Source organism: Alnus glutinosa, chromosome 12 (assembly GCF_958979055.1).
Source record: "Alnus glutinosa chromosome 12, dhAlnGlut1.1, whole genome shotgun sequence".
In the NCBI taxonomy this organism is placed as follows: domain Eukaryota; kingdom Viridiplantae; phylum Streptophyta; class Magnoliopsida; order Fagales; family Betulaceae; genus Alnus; species Alnus glutinosa.
In genome coordinates this window covers 14,563,427-14,580,096 of record NC_084897.1, presented here as the reverse complement: position 1 = coordinate 14,580,096, position 16,670 = coordinate 14,563,427, and the positions used below count along the sequence as shown (strand labels likewise).

The 16,670-nt window shown below is 33.1% G+C and overlaps 1 long non-coding RNA gene across 1 annotated transcript; it reads right to left on the bottom strand.

The window, feature by feature from the left end:
- Positions 1-8,734: 8,734 nt before the first annotated feature.
- LOC133851188 (uncharacterized) lies at positions 8,735-9,517 on the bottom strand. Its single transcript, XR_009895766.1, has 2 exons — positions 9,403-9,517; positions 8,735-8,773 (listed from the first exon to the last, which is right to left on the bottom strand). It is a non-coding gene; the product is annotated as an uncharacterized LOC133851188 (long non-coding RNA).
- Positions 9,518-16,670: the final 7,153 nt, after the last annotated feature.

The following is a 16,670-nucleotide window of genomic DNA, read 5'->3' as shown; positions in this document are numbered from 1 at the left end:
ATAGATCAATAGGATCGATAAATCATCTGATCGATTGTGATTGATCAATAGGATCGTTGGATCATCCGATCGATCAATAAGATCGTTAGATCATCCAATCGATCGTGATAGTATCGATCATATCCGATCGATCGTGATAGATCAATAGGATCGATAGATAATCTGATCAATCGATAGGATTGTTAGACCATCCGATCGATCGTTATAGTATCGATCCTATCCGATCGATCGAGGATCGTTAGATCATCCGATCGATCATTATAGTATCGCTCCTATCTGATTGATCATGATCAATTAATGGGATCGATCCCATCGATCGTGATCGATCCGTAGGATCGATAGATCATCCAATCGATCTTGATAGTATCGATCCAATCGATCGTGATAGTATCGATCCTATCCGATCGATCGTGATAGATCAATAGGAACAATAAATCATCCGATCGATTGTGATGGATCAACATAATCGATAGACCATCCGATCGATCATAGTGCATTAATTAGTCCGATCGATCGTGATAGAGTTCAATCAATCGTACTTGACATAGTGAATGTTCGATCTAACGTGCGATTGATCCTAATAAGTACTAGTCCAATCGATCATGACAGAATGGGTCATATGATCAATATAATATCTGTCACTAATTAGTGATGTGTCAAATGTAAAACATCACTAATTCTTTCATTTATTTTTATTTTTTTTCTTCCTCCTCCCATTACAAAAACACCTACAATTGGATGTCTAATCGATCGTAATAAGATCAAATGATCGATCAAACTTGACACAAGTGAAGGTTTGATCAAATATCTAATTCATCCTAGTGCATCGGTCCGATCTATTGTGACAGGAACATCCGATCAATCAAACTTGATACAGTTATAGGTTCGATCTAACGTGCGATCGATCATCCGATCGATCGTGATTTATCGATAGGACCGATAGATCATCCGATCGATCCTGATAAATAAATATGACCAATAAATCATCCGATCGATCGTGATCGATCAATATGATCGATAGATTATTCGATCGATCTTGATAAACCAATATGATCGATAGATCATTTGATCGATCGTGATAGAGGTCGACTGATCAGACTTCACACAATGAAGGTTTGATCGATTAATATGATTGATAAACCATCTGATTGACCATAATGCATTCATTATAAAAACAATTTTTTAAAAAATAAAAATAAAAAACTAGTTTTCTATTAATTTTTTTTTTAAAAAAAAAAAAGAAGAAAAAAGAACGAATTTTTTTTTTTTTTAAAGAAAAACCAAAACTTAACTTTTTTTTATTTATTTAAAAAAAAAAAAAAATCTCGAAAAACAAAATTAGTTTTTACAAACAAATTAAAAAAATTAAAGAAAAACAAAAAAAAAATTAAAAATGAAAAATATATATATTTTTTTAAAAAAAAACTGGAAATTTTGAAAACATTAAAAAAAAAAAAAAACGAAAAAAGAAAAAAGTAAAAATATTATTAGCGGCCACATAAAAAAGTGGCCGCTAATAGTTTTATTATTAGTGGTTACTAATGAAAATGATTTTTTTTTTAAAAAAATAAAAACTGGAAATTTTGAAAACGTAAAATAAATTAAAAAAAAAAAAAGAAAAAAGAAAAAAATAAAAATATTATTAGCGGCCACTTTTTTGGCCGCTAATAGTTTTATTATTAGTAAGCCGCTAATAGTTTTATTATTAGTGGTTACTAATGAAAATGATTTTTTTTTTTAAATAAAAATTGGAAATTTGGAAAACATAAAAAAAAAAAAAAAAAAAAAAAAAAAAGTAAAAATATTATTAGTGGTTACCTAATGAAAATGATTTTTTTTTTTTTTTTTTTTTTTAAAAAAAAAAAACTTTTCTTTTTATTATTTTTAAAAAACCAAAACTTTTTTTAAATATTTTTTACAAACAAATTAAAAAAATTAAAGAAAAACAAAAAAAAAATTAAGAATGAAAAATATATATTTAAAATAAAAACAAAAAAAATGAAAATTTTGAAAACATAAAAAAAGAAAAAAAAGAAAAAAAAAAGTAAAAATATTATTAGCGGCCATATAAAAAAGTGGCCGCTAATAACTTGGTAGGGGGAGTTGCGGGAAACTAATAATAAAACTATTAGCGGCAAAAAAAGTAACTGCTAATAATGGATTATTAGCGGCTATATAATAGTTTCCTGGAATTTTCCGCAACTCCCTGCCAAGTTATTAGCGGCCACAATTAGGTGGTCGCTAATAGTTTACAAATAACGGCGACTATTAGCGGCCAATTATGTTTGGCCGCTAATAGTACTTTTAAAAGTGGCCGCTAATAATGTGGCCGTTGATAATCAAATTTCTTGTAGTGTTAATTTGCTGTATGATTCAACAACTTATAATTATATCATTAGAAATGAGTCACCTGCATGCCCAAAATCCATAGGATTCAAGAATTAATTAATTGGTACATTAAAAAAACAAATAAGTGTTAACTTCAAATAAATTACAAGCTAAATCAATCCAAAAATAATATATAAAGGAACTTAATTAGGGCACATGTTAGATCGAATTAGTTAATATATAAAAAAAAAAAAAAAAAAAAAAAAAAAAAAAAAAAACCCAATACACCCCATGCATGCAGGCTAGGTACGTACGTATTGGAAGACCTATTTCTCCCCTCCCTTTCTTTCCTCTTTCTTGTTCTTCTTTTCTTTTCGTCCCAACCGAGAGAGAGATTAGAGAGAGACCGAGACCGAGATAGATGGAAAGAATTAGGGAGAACTACCGAGAGGGAGAACAGATCGGGAGAGAGATCAAGACTGAGAGAGAGATCAGCCCAGACCAGACTAATAGAGAGAACGGATTGAGAGAAGGAGAGACAGAGAGTTGGAGAGAGAGCCCGAGATGAAGAGACGACACAGACCTGAGAGAAAGATTACGCGGAAGAAGGAGAAGGAGAAGAAAAACGGAGAGTTCGGCCATGGGGAAAAACCACAAAAATCAGGTCTTGTGATTTCTTTATACCCGTTGAGATTTATGAGCTTAAATCTGGTTGGTTGTTGGAATTTATGAGCTTAAATCTTTGATTTAGAAGTTCCCGATTGGGGCTTTGGTATGGGTTTTCTGTGTAGGTGATTTTTGGGTTGGTTAAGTTTGTGACCGAATTGCTTAGGGGTTTTAGTTGAAAATTCTAATGGGTATTAGGGGCAGAAATTTGTGTTGGTTCTCGGTGACCTTGGGTTGTGTCCTTCAATCCTGATTGGATTGGAGTTGGATTTGTGGTAGCCGAATGAGTCTTTCTCTTTGGGTTCTTGTAGCAACCGATTGAGTAGTGGGTCTATGGGTTTGTTGTTGGATGATTTCCAATTGTTTTAGATTGGTAGATTTGGGGTTGATGTTAACCGATTGGAGTTCGGGTGTGATGTTGTTAGAGTTTTGATTTGGTCTCTATTGTTGGCCAAATAGGTTACTGGATTGCTTATGTGTTTGGTTGGTTGTGTGTGTGTCAACAGTGGCTGTGATATTTTCAGAATCCGGTTCGCTCCACAGTCTAACAATCTCCTTATTTCTTCTTGGGACTCCGTGAGTTTTATTTTTGTTTTGATTTCATTATTTACGCTAAATTTTGGGGCTTCTAATTCTGTTTTGTTCGCTTTTGAAGTAACTAGTGATCTCTCTACGCAGAGTATTCGGTTGTACGATGTGGATGGTTCTGCACTTAGGTTCGAAGCTCCGTCTGAAGCCGCGCTTCTCGATTGTTGTTTCCAGAACGAATCTGTTGCATTCACCGCTGCCTCTGATGGCTCCGTTACAAGGTTAATGGAACTCAACCCCAACCGGTGCTTTACTTAGCTTCGCATTTATGTCAGTAATTGTTATCTGTACAACATCATAAATGCATTGGATTTATTAATATAGGCCCTTTTGGGGATAGACACCATAACTAGTTTGGGGGCTTCATTTATAGTATTTGTTTTTATTTTTGATACGATTTACATTTGGTTTATTTTATAACTTAGGGTGTGATTTTCATTAGCTGATCAAAGTACTTAGTTCATGTTTTTAACAATATATGTGGGGCCTGTTTAGCTGTAGGTTCTCCACCACTAATCTGATTAGATGGGTGCAAATACTTAATGGATATATGGAGGAGTTTTAATAGAAATGCATATCTATGACTGTAAGGTGTATATCTCTCTTGGAAGAACTTGGATAGTCTGATCTTCTGAAAAATAGTGTTTATGCCATGGATCTGCCCATTTACCAATGCAAAAGGAACCAAGTGAAAAAACAAAAAAAAAAAAAACACTCATATTTTCAAGCCTGTGCTGAGTATGTTTGAAGTCTCTCTTTTATTTCTCTTGCAGGAAAGACAGTGCCATGAACTTTGGATGGTTTTTCATGTTTTATATGGTAAACTTCTTACATTCCTTACTCAATTCTTCTGTTTAATTTAAGGATCAAAAGACACCTAATTTCTCTTCTGCTGCAGGTCCACATTGGCTTCTGCATAGTAGCTGCGGTTGCTCCTCCTATATTTTTCAAAGGAAAATCTTTCACGTATGTTCCTTTAAAAATTCTAAGTTTAATCTTTAAGAAATCATTTATCTTTCTTTTGTTCGAAGTGGACATACTGCATGCAAGGAGATTGGGTATTTAATGTAATTTCTCTCAGGCTTATTTGTTTTTTTTTTGTCATACCGTATGTTTCAAATTAAAAAAATGGCTGGTTGTTGCATTTGTTATGCTGTTATAGGGACATATGCATGCCATAAAACATTCTTTATTGAAAAGAGCTATTGATTAGTGGCTGTATTTGGGACTTGTTATTCAGAAAAAACAAGCCTACGAGTGCTTGTAAATGGTTCACATCATTCTCATTGAAAAGATCCTAATATGACTCTAAAACCTGTGCATTACTGCATTATCATATACTCAAAGTGAACAGATTAAGATTAATGTTTAAAATTACTTTCTCAGTTTGGTACTTTATTTTTCTTTCAGCAGGCTAGCTGTGATTCTCAGCAGTCAACTGGGAAAACGTCTTTTTGATGAAGGTCTTGAATCATTTGGGCTCCATACAATTTCTGCACATTATCTCCCTAGTCTGGAAAGTAAAATTTTGATTTAATATGCGTTCTTAATGTACTGGAATTGTCCTGCCTAATGTGTTACAGAAGGTTTATTTTTTATTTTTTGGATGAATCATTACATTTATTGCCGTTTTGAACAATAAGCAGCATTAAATTGTAAAAATGGCATAAATTTTATGCCGTTTGAACAGTAAGCGGCATTAATACATATAATGCCGGTTCTCAAAAAACAGCATAAATTAACGCCGTTTGCATTTTAAGCGGCATTAAATTAATTTAAGACCACTACATTAATGCCATTTGAGTAGGGTTGTTTGGGGTTTTTGGTGGGTGTGGGGGGTTTGTTGGGTTGTTGTAGTTTCGAGGTTGGTTTGGGTGTTTAATGGGGCATCTACTGTATTTTGGGTTTTATGTGAGCTTTGGGTGTTGTGGGTCCTTGTGGGTTTTCTTGGGTTCTTTTTGTGGGCTAGCTGAGTTGCTCCTATGTGTATACCTGTGTACTTAGGGATGCTTTACGCATTTTTAATAAAATTTTCTTACTTATCAAAAAAAAAAAAAATAATGCCATTTAAGAAGCGGCATTAATTAAACGGCACCAAGTATTTTATGCCGTTTATATATCCTAAAACTGCATTAAAAAAAGGGCATTAATTGTTCTGAAATGCGGATTCCACTACAAAAAAAAAAAAAGACTATTAGCGGCGACCAAAAGTCGCCGCTAAAAGTCTTTTTGTCGCCGCTATTGAGAAATAGCGGCGACATGCTGCCGCTGATGTGGTTGCTACAAACACTCCGACGCTAATGATCAATAGCGGCGACACACTAAGTCGCCGCTATTGATACCTCAACAGCGGCGACTTTTGTTGCCGCCAAAACATTTTTTTTCGCCGCAAAATAACTTTTAACCAAAATCATGGGTCGCCGCTATTGTTTGACCAATAGCGGCGACTTATTTGGTCGCCACTAACAATATAGTATTAGCGGCGACTTATTTGGTCGCCGCTAATAATATAGTATTAGCGGCGACACTTAAGTCCCTGCTAATGACATTTTAAAAAATAAAAAAATCATTAGCGGCGACTTTATAATAATATTAAAAAATTAAAAATAAAACATTATTAGCGGCGACATAATAAGTCGCCGCTAATAATATAGTATTAGCGGCAACATAAGTGTCGCCGCTAATGACATTTTAGAAAATAAAAAATCATTAGCGGCGACTATAAAGTCGCCTCTAATAATATTTAAAAATTAAAAATAAAACATTATTAGCGGCAACTTGATAGTCGCCGCTAATAATGTTTTATTTTTTTAAAAAATATATATATATATATACCAAAAAATTAATTTTCAATAATTCATTTATAATTAAAACTAATAACCTATAAGTTAAGTAGACTAGTTCATATACCTAACCAACACCAAATACAGTAAAAGCTAATTATTAAACTTCAAAACATCAAAAGACCACCTAAGAACACTCACATTGTATCGTGTATAATTCAATCTAAAATAACTAATCAAAACTCACTTTATCTTGTTTAGCTAATGGGTTTTAAAAGGCACACTTCATCCGATTATTTATTCTTAACTCTATATTCTTATTTTATTATTTTTTTTTCTCTTTCCTACTTTTTGTCATTTGTTTTATACATGCTATTTAAAAACAAAAATTACCAAACGAAACACTTGTACTTAAAAAAATAATACAAGGGCTATTGTATAAAATAGCTATTAAAAAATAATACAAGGGCATCAACCACTTGGCTACATTTAGTAGTGACACTAGCATCAACAAAATCAGGAGAATGAAAAGGACATTTAACAACAATCAACTCAAAATTCTGTTCGGCCAATCCGTGACAACCCCACAACAAAGAGTAAAATGCCAAGTCCCTTCTCTATTAAAGGAACAAGCATGCCAAAGCAGAATATTCACGACAATACATAAAATCAGTCATAACCAAAGAAGCAATTCCCAGTCATCACCATATTCATAACCAAACCTTGTGCGGGACCATCTAGAAGAAAATTAACCACACCTTGCACTGGTAGCAGATGAACGACTAGTCCCCATAATAAAGACAAACCCACAAAGATAATGATATGATCAACATTAGAAAATGTCAAAAATAAATGTCATGAGCAATAAAAACAATAGAAAAGTAGATACAATTTTTGAGTCTAATGATAGAACTAAAATACCCCAAATGACCATCAAAATCCTTTAAGTAAATGATAAACCATTAATTAATTTAATCGTGCACTTCCTGAAACCCCTTGTCTAATGGAGTTCAAATATTTGTAGAAGGATTGCTTAAAATGCAGCTGTTGGTTGTCCTAGTATTTCCTGCATTATATCTTACCCTCCAAAGTTATAAATGATAATCAAAATGGTGTTTTAATCTCTTAACCTCATGCAGCAAAGGAGAATATTAGCAACTTACTACAAAAATGTTAAATACATCCGTGGAAATTTGGAAATTTTGGATTTCAGAAATCATAGACACAACAATTGATGTTTTGATATCGAAAACATACTGCCTCACTTGGATTTGGTGCTTCCAAGCAAAATCCTATGGAAAAAAGGAAATGATTTTAAAGATAAGTTGGACTGTCAACTTACTCCTCACACTTTCTAGGCTGTCTTCAAATAAAAGAAATGCCGTGATTCACTTATTGGCTGCATTGATAGTCTCTCACAATATTCTATAGCTCTCTACCTATTAAAACTTTGCCTCTTGCTAGAATCAATCCATTAATTGGTTCAACCCATTACTCAAACTAATATGAATTGGGAAACATTTCATGATAATTCATATGTATTCAAGAGCTTATTTGCTGGGCCAAATCAGTTGCAGTTATTCAAATTATCTCTGCCTAAGCGTTGGAGTGTGGAAATGGAAGGAAATGATTAAATAAGCATGAACAGAGGAAAGTTCTGTGACATGCACACATTTCTTTTGACACCCCAAAATCTAAACAACCATCAACCAAGACTACAAGATCAAAACACATGTTATGATATCACCAGCAAACCCTACCCACATGCTAATTTTCTATAATCTAGTAAAAAAATTCACAAGACAAATCGTACCCACATCCAAAACTCAAACACATACGTCAAAATAAAATATGACACAAAACTAAGAGAGATAATAACACTAAGACCATATAGACAATAACACTATCATTAACAAAATTCTCAAACTAAATAGAATGGCATAATGCAACATACTTGATGTAACTTTTCACATAATGTGTTTTTCTTGTGGTGAAAGCATTGTAGACAAGTCTAATACTTAAAAAGTAGCCAATATGTAGTCAATAGCCAAACACTCCAAATAATTTGTACCCATCCTTATAACTCCATGCAAGCCTCCCGCTTGTTACATTTCACAGTGCTTCCACCAATAAGTGAGTGACAATGGGATTGAAATAACTTACCATCACTTGGGCCATTGAGCATCGCAATTTCTTGCTTATCTTTTTCTCTTGTCATCCTTTACACTTAAAAAGAAAATTGTGTTATATAATTTTACTCCCTTGCTTTGTTTACTCAAAGTTCTTTGATCTTGATAAACATGTCAAGGGAGGTTTACTATTCAAAGTTTTTAAACGAAAAATCGCATAAAATCTTTACCTTGTAATACAAACAATAATTGTTCGAATAGACAAGCTTCAACCATAACCTAAGAAAGGGAAATAAATTGATGAAGTTTGTAATGTTCAACTATACAAACTAGAATAAATACTAAACCTACATTCAACTAGCATATGCATAAATTTAGAAATTCCATTTTCAGATGCCAAATTAGAACTCAAACCAACAAAAAAAGAGGGAAAAAAATGCACCTTCTACAAATTATCATACCCAAAACCTCAAAATTAGTCTAAGGTACCAAATAACAATAATTCAATTTTGGAGGTTGACATTTGAACATAAATGAAAAAAAATTGAAAATTGGTATAAAACTGTCACTATATTGAGGATACCAAGCACATGCACTTCTGCGCACTACAATTACATAGGGCTTTAAATATATTTTGCCCAAAATTTCTCCTGTTTATCTCCTTAGAATTAATAATATGATCAGATCCAGTAAAAGGCTAACCAATAAAGGCATCATTCATATTCATATTTATCATAGATAATTGATTTTCTCAACCAAATCTAAGGTAATGCTACCATTTAGATTTTCATTGATCATGTAAGCAGAACATACATACATACCATAAACTATTTGCAATAATATTTACTTTATCAACAAAGGAAAATAGTAATCCAATGACAGAAGTATAGCTCTTTAAATGTTTAGACCTTTCTTTGTGCCATTCTAAGCTCCACTTGAAGATTTTCTAATGCATGTGCTCTTCTAGCATCAACTTCTCTTGTAGAAAACCATCCTGCTAGATAGTTGCATTCTTGTTGTACCTACAAGAAGCAATATAGTAACAACTTTAAATTTATCATCTTGCAAAGACTAATCTCATGGTTGCAAAGAAAAAGCTTAACTACCCACTTGCGCCTGCACATGATCATGCACATCCAGTTGCATAATGTAAAAGCTTTATGTATATGATTTTACAAATAGAAATTCTATGTGCTTATGTTAAGCGATGTTATCTTTTCTGCTAACTGTGAAGACTTCCAATAGTATTTCATGGCAGGATCCAAATCATCACAAAGAATGAAGTCCATGAATACTAGAGAAACAATAAAAGCATATCCAATTTGGACAAAAAAAAAAAAGACGAGAAAAAGAGGAAAAAAAAAAAAGGAAATAATTTGATGAAGTTAGTAATGTTCAACTATACAAACAGCATCAAATACTAATCCTACATTCAACTAGCATATGCATAAATTTAGAATCCACAAAAAAGCATATATGCATATTAAAGAAATTCAAGATATTCCAAAATAATGTTGTAAAAACATTGAAATTATCATACCCAAATTATCATACCCAAAACCTCAAAATTAGTCCAAAGTATCAAATAACAATAATTCAAAGCAACAAGAACCCAACAATGACCCAATCTCTCTTTGACAGCATTATTGCACAATTCAATTGTCAAATTTTCCAAAGCACAACCTTGAATATCAACAAACCAGAGATATAATATAGTGATAAAAAGGTCACCAAGGAATGAGAGTCTCGGGTAAACCGCTTTGCTTCTCTGTACGAGCATGGCAATGTCTCTCCATTTGGAAGGACCTCCTTAATCAAGTTAAGCACCATATCGAATGCCTTGTTAGTCATGTTGCAAATTGTCTTTATATGAAGCATCTTCAAAATGAAAGCAATTTTTGACGATTTCTTACAGCCTGGATAAAGTTCACACATGCCATTTTCCCACATTCGATCAAAAGAGGTTCTCTATTCGTGATTGTCAGTCCTTGGACCCTGAGTAGTAGATGATTCACCTATGTTAGCATCCACAAATGTTCCCATACGAATATCGCCTAACAATTCTTCAACCCCATCAATCTCCTCTATCATTGCATTCATATCAGCGTCCAAGTTGGTAGTCGCGTTCACTTTGTCCAAATCTTCCCCATGAAATAACCATCGAGTGTATGTCTGATCAATTCTGAAATGAATCAAGTGAAGCTCGACCACTTCAATATGCTTATAATATCGATTTGTGCAGTCACGACATGGACACCTCACCATATTATAGACATCCACACATCTACGTGCCATTCTCAGGAATTCTTTAACACCTTTTTGATATAGCTCTGAAGATCGGGTAGTTTCTTTCATCCAACTCTTATCCATATTGATGTCTCTATCACTAGTTTCATTACTCATTGCCTACATTTAATCACATCAAACTCATTTCAAGCTATTTATAAGAATTAATAAAATTGTAACAATCAAAAAGACTAGTCGGCTAATTTTCAGAATTCACTTGAAACATGTTTCTAAATATCTTAATCTTGAATAAGTATGTTTTGAGCTAGAGCCATTCTAGTCCATGCAAAGGTATGAGTTTCATTATGCAGGAAAAAAATACAATAAAAATTTTGTAAATTTCCCTGAAATGTCGAAGATTGTTATACTAATTGTAATTGAAGTGATCTAGAGATTTTTCTCCTAATAATAATATCAATCTTTAAGCATATTACCAATTCAAATTGATAGGTGCAACCGTCAACTTCAGGACTAGATAATCATGTTTCATGTTTTATGTTTTTTAGACTTGTATTGAGCAACTAAGAAACACAAATTTTGTTATAGATTAAAAAATAATTTTTTTATTAGATTTAAATTTTAATTCTCAAATACCCTTTATGTCAATTTTGAAAATCAAATATAGAATACTTTTATATCCAAAAAAATGTAAAATAAACATCCTTGTCAAGGGCAATTTAATCATTATACATGCTTTCTATTCAACTTAATAGCTTATTTGGACAGAAGAGGTACATTGATACTAAAACTTCAAAATAAGGTCCGAGTTACACTAAGTTAAAGTTTATACGGATAAGTAATACACAAGTCAACCAAACCTGATAGACTTTTTTTTTTCTCCTAAGCCCACTAACGCCTCAAATGCAACTTACAAAAAATAATAATAAAAAAAAGAAAGGAAGAAGCCAGGAGGGGCAATATTAAAAAATAAAATTAATAAAAATATTTAAAATATGATTAATAAATTAATTTAATAAAATTTAATTATTATTTAAAACATATAAATATAATTTACAATTATATATTTCAATCGTAAGTGATTGAGTTTAATCCAATTAGGGGCTATACGAGAAATTTTGAAATTTAATTAAGGAATGAAACGTTTAATACTTAGAACTTATTGTACACCATTAATACCTTTTTTCCTCTTAACCAATAAATCAAATCAGATCTCTTTTCTTTCTTCTCTTGGGCTTTTATACAAGCCTCCCCTTTATTTACATACAAAATACCTGAAAGGCCAAGTTCTACAAGGAAATCGGTTGCATATAAAACGTAAATGTTCACTGCAGTGCAACTCTTCTAGAAGCTCCAGAAGTTGATAACAGCTCTTAGCCAGCTGTTTTACACTTGCCTCTGCTTTTTCTTTTCACTTTGAAAACTTTTCTTTTGCAAATTGCTTCCTCTTTTTTAACCGTACAAGATGAGACATTCTAAACAGTAAACACATCCAATTTCTTCCTTCTTTGTTCGAGAAAGACTTGAAGTTGATGACCGAAGTAAATTTCTTCGTTCTTGATTTTTTTTTTTCTTTTGCATTCCTCTTTTGAGCTCCTTAAAAGACTTGAAGACGACTGAAATTCTTCCTTTTATGTTCTATTGTTCATCTAAGTTTTAATTTACTAAAGGCTCTAAAGAGTACTGAAGATTGAAATTGCAGCTTCAGTTCACTTAAACCTAGAATTTTTGCAGCTCAATTGCAAGGGTGGGTTTCAGTTGTCCCTGATTCTAGGCCCACAAGAAATCCTAATATACAAAAGTATAGCAACGAATTAAGACTAACCTCTGAATAGTGAGACCACAGAGGAGCTTGTAGCGTAGAGATTTGGCCTGGGCAAAAGTGCAGAGCTCTCTGATCCTCCTCCCCTTCTCACCTATAAAATCAAACCCCATAAAATCAGTAAGTTGGAATCACACAAAACCAAACAAAATTTCGAAATACAGAAGAAATCAGGTCGTTTTCCATTAAGCTTTCAAATTACAAAACGTCTAAATCTCCGAGAGCCTACCCACGCTCTTCAGTGGTGAGCTGTGGTCTCAGTGGCGAACCCAGAAAGAGAGAGAGTTTGATATGTTGGATTAGTGAGATGTGCAGGAGAGAGAGAGAGAGAGAGAGAGAGAGAGAGAGAGAGAGAGAGAGAGAGAGAGAGAGAAATCTGATTTTGATATGTTGGAACTTGGAAGCTCAATTTTTTTTTTTTTAGTTTTGGGCGAAATTTTTTTCGCCTTAGCGCCTTTCATTCCCGCGTTAAGTATTGGGCATTAATAGCGGCGACACCAGCTGGTCACTGCTAATAATTTGACTGATTTTTTTTTTTTGGTAAGAAAAAAAAAATTAATTTAGTCCCCCAAATTATCATACATTGTCCATTTAACCCTACAAACTACCAACACTCCGACTCCGACTTACCAAACTACCAAAACCTTTGAAAAATGCTCAATTTGACAAAATATCTCCATATTACCCCTACCATGTGTAATTTTTCAATTAAAAAAATAAAAAAAAAACTAAAAAAAAAAATTATAAAATTATAAAATTAAAAACTAAAAAACTAAATTTTTATTTTTATTTTTATAAAGGGAAAATTGCACCGTTGGTCCCTATGGTATACCATAATTATTTTTTACTTCCTATGGTTTAAACTATAGGGAGTGAAAAATAATTATGACATACCACAGGGACCAACGGTGCAATTTTCCCTTTTATAAAAATAGAAAATACGGTGTTTTGGGGTGGCTGCCTCGACCACCTCTGGGGCCCATAAGCCACCCCTAGGGCTCGGGGGGTGGCCTGCGAGCCACCCACCAATCACTGGGGTGGCCACGAGCCATCCCATTTTCCTTATTTATTTTGATTAAAAAAAAAATTAATTTTTTTTTTAAAATTAAAAAATGACACGTGGTAGGGGTTATACGGGAATATTTCGCCAAATGGGACATTTTTCAAAAGTTTTGGTAGTTTGAGGGGCCGGAGTCAGAGTGTTGACTGTTTGTGAGGCAAAACGCAAAACGGGTGGTAATTTGAAAGGCTAAACCGTAATTTTTCAAAAAATAAAAAATTATAATTTACCCCACAAATTACTACCCATTTTGCAACTAGCCCCACAAATTGTCAACACTCCAACTCTGCCCCTCAAACTACCAAAATATTTGAAAAAGACCCCATTTGGAAAAATATCCCCATATTACCCCTGCTATGTGTCATTTTTCAATCAAAAATAATATATTATTTAAAAAAAAAAAGGAGTAAACTAAAAAACAAACTTAATTTTTTTTTTTTTAAAAAAATAATAATAAGGAAAATAGGCTAGCTTGCGAGCACCACCTCTAGGGGTGACTTGCGGCCACACCCCTCCCCAAGGAGGTGGTTGCCGGTCTCCTTTTTTTTTTTAAAAAAAAAAAAAAATACAGTTTTTTTAGTTTTCAATTTTTTATTTTTTATTTTTTTTAATTGAAAAATAACACGTGGCAGGGATAATATGGGGATATTTTGTCAAATGGGGTCTTTTTCAAAGGTTTTTGTAGTTTGGAGGGCCAAAGTCGGAGTATTGGTAGTTTGTAGGGCTAGTTGCAAAACGGGTGGTAATTTTGGGGGCTAAAATGCAATTTTTCCTAAAAGAAAAAATTAAAAACTGTCTATTTTCTCTTTTTTTTTTTCCCCTTGTTTATTTTTTTCAAAAAGAATAATTTATGGTCAATTTTTTCTTTTTGTTGGTCTTAGGAGGGAAATTGACATAATTGATAGTTTGGAAGGTACATTGACAATTGAGTGTTAGTTTAAGGGGAATATATGTACTTTTTCCCCCTAAAAAAATAATGTTATATATTTCTTAATAACTACTTAAAAATTATAATATGTATATATGATGTGTGTGTGTATATATATATATATATATATATGGGAAAATTACAATTTAGCTACCCTTATAGGGCAGTTTGGGCCAAAAAATGAAAAAGCGTCTAATTTGATCAATTGGATGGACAAGTATAGTAGGATTGATTGGATGATCAATCAAACCTTCACTATGTCATATGATGATCGATCGGACTAATACTTAAGATCAATCGCACGTTAGATCGAACATTCACTATGTCAAGTTTGATTAATCAAACTCTATCACGATCAATCGGACTAATGCAATAGGATCGATCGAATGGTCTATCGATAATATTATTATATCATGATTGATCAGACTCCTACCCTAGGATCAATCAGACGTTCGATCAAACCTTCACTTTGTCAAGTTTGATCGGTCAAACTCTATCATGATTAATCAGGCTAATGCAATAGGTTCAATCGATCAAAATGATATACTTTGATTAATCAGATATTCTATCGATTCTATGATCCTGTCATGATTGATTGAACTAATGCACTAAGATCAATCATATTTTCTATCAATCTTATTATGATCGATCATATCTTCTATTGAACATTCACTTTGTCAAATTGGACCAATGCACTATGATTGATAATATCTTCTATCGAACATTCACTTTGTCAAGTTTAATTGATCGAAGTCTATCACGATTGATTAGACTAATGCACTAGGATCGATTGAATGTTCGATCGATCAGAGTAATTTGCTTGAATTGATCAGATCTTCTAATCGATCCTATGATCTTGTGATGATCGATCAGACTAGGATCAATCACATGTTAGATCGAACTTTTATTGTGTCAAGTTTGATTGAGGAAACTCTATCACGATCGATCATACTAATGCACTAGGATCGATCAGATGGTATATCAATCATATTATTTTATCATGATCGATCGAACGAACTATTACACTATGATCGATTGAACCTTCACTGTGTCAAGTTTGATCGGTCGAACACTATCATGAATAGTCAGACTAATGCAATAGGTTTGATTGGATGTTCAATACATGAGATCGTTCTATTTTGTTTATGATACATTTGACTAAGTCTACAATACAATGCACTAAGATCAATCATGACAAAAACAATTAATATATAACTATAAAAGCAAAAAATTACTAAACGGTGAATATATATTAATTAAGAATAGTAAATAGAAAACTTTACTAATAATATTTAAAAATATCAATTTTTCTGTATAGGGTTTAATTGTTTTAAAAAAGTTTATTAAGGCAAATATTATTTTAAGACGCTAAAATATGAGTTTATTTTTTATTTTATTTTATTTTATTATTATTTTTTATTGTGTAGAGTCATTAGCAGCGACTCCAATTGTCGCCGCTACTGAAGCATTATTAGCGGCGACTCTTGGATGTCGCCGCTAATAACCTATAATCAGCGGCGACATTCACAAGTCGCCGCTGATGATTACGATTTTGTTTTTTAATTTTTTGTGGGGTTAATAGCGGCGACTCCAATTGTCGCCGCTACTGAAGCATTATTAGCGGCGACTCTTGGATGTCGCCACTAATAACCTAGAATCAGCGGCGACATTCACATGTCGCCGCTATTGAAGCATAATTTTGTTTCTTAATTTTTTTTGGGGTCAATAGCGGCGATTGCAATTGTCGCCACTACTGAAGCATTATTAGCGGCGACTCTTGGATGTCGCCGCTAATAACCTAGAATCAGCGGCGACATTCACATGTCGCTGCTATTGAAGCATAATTTTATTTCTTAATTTTTTTGGGGTCAATAGTGGCGACTCCAATTATCGCCGCTATTAATCATTATTAGCGGCGACTCTTGGACGTCGCCGCTAATAACCTAGAATCAGCGGCGACATTCACATGTCGCCGTTATTGAAGCATAATTTTGTTTTTTAATTTTTTGTGGGGTCAATAGCGGCGACTGCAATTGTCGCCGCTACTGAAGCATTATTAGCGGCGACTCTAGGATGTCGCCGCTAATAACCTAGAATCAGCGGCGACATTCACATGTCGCCG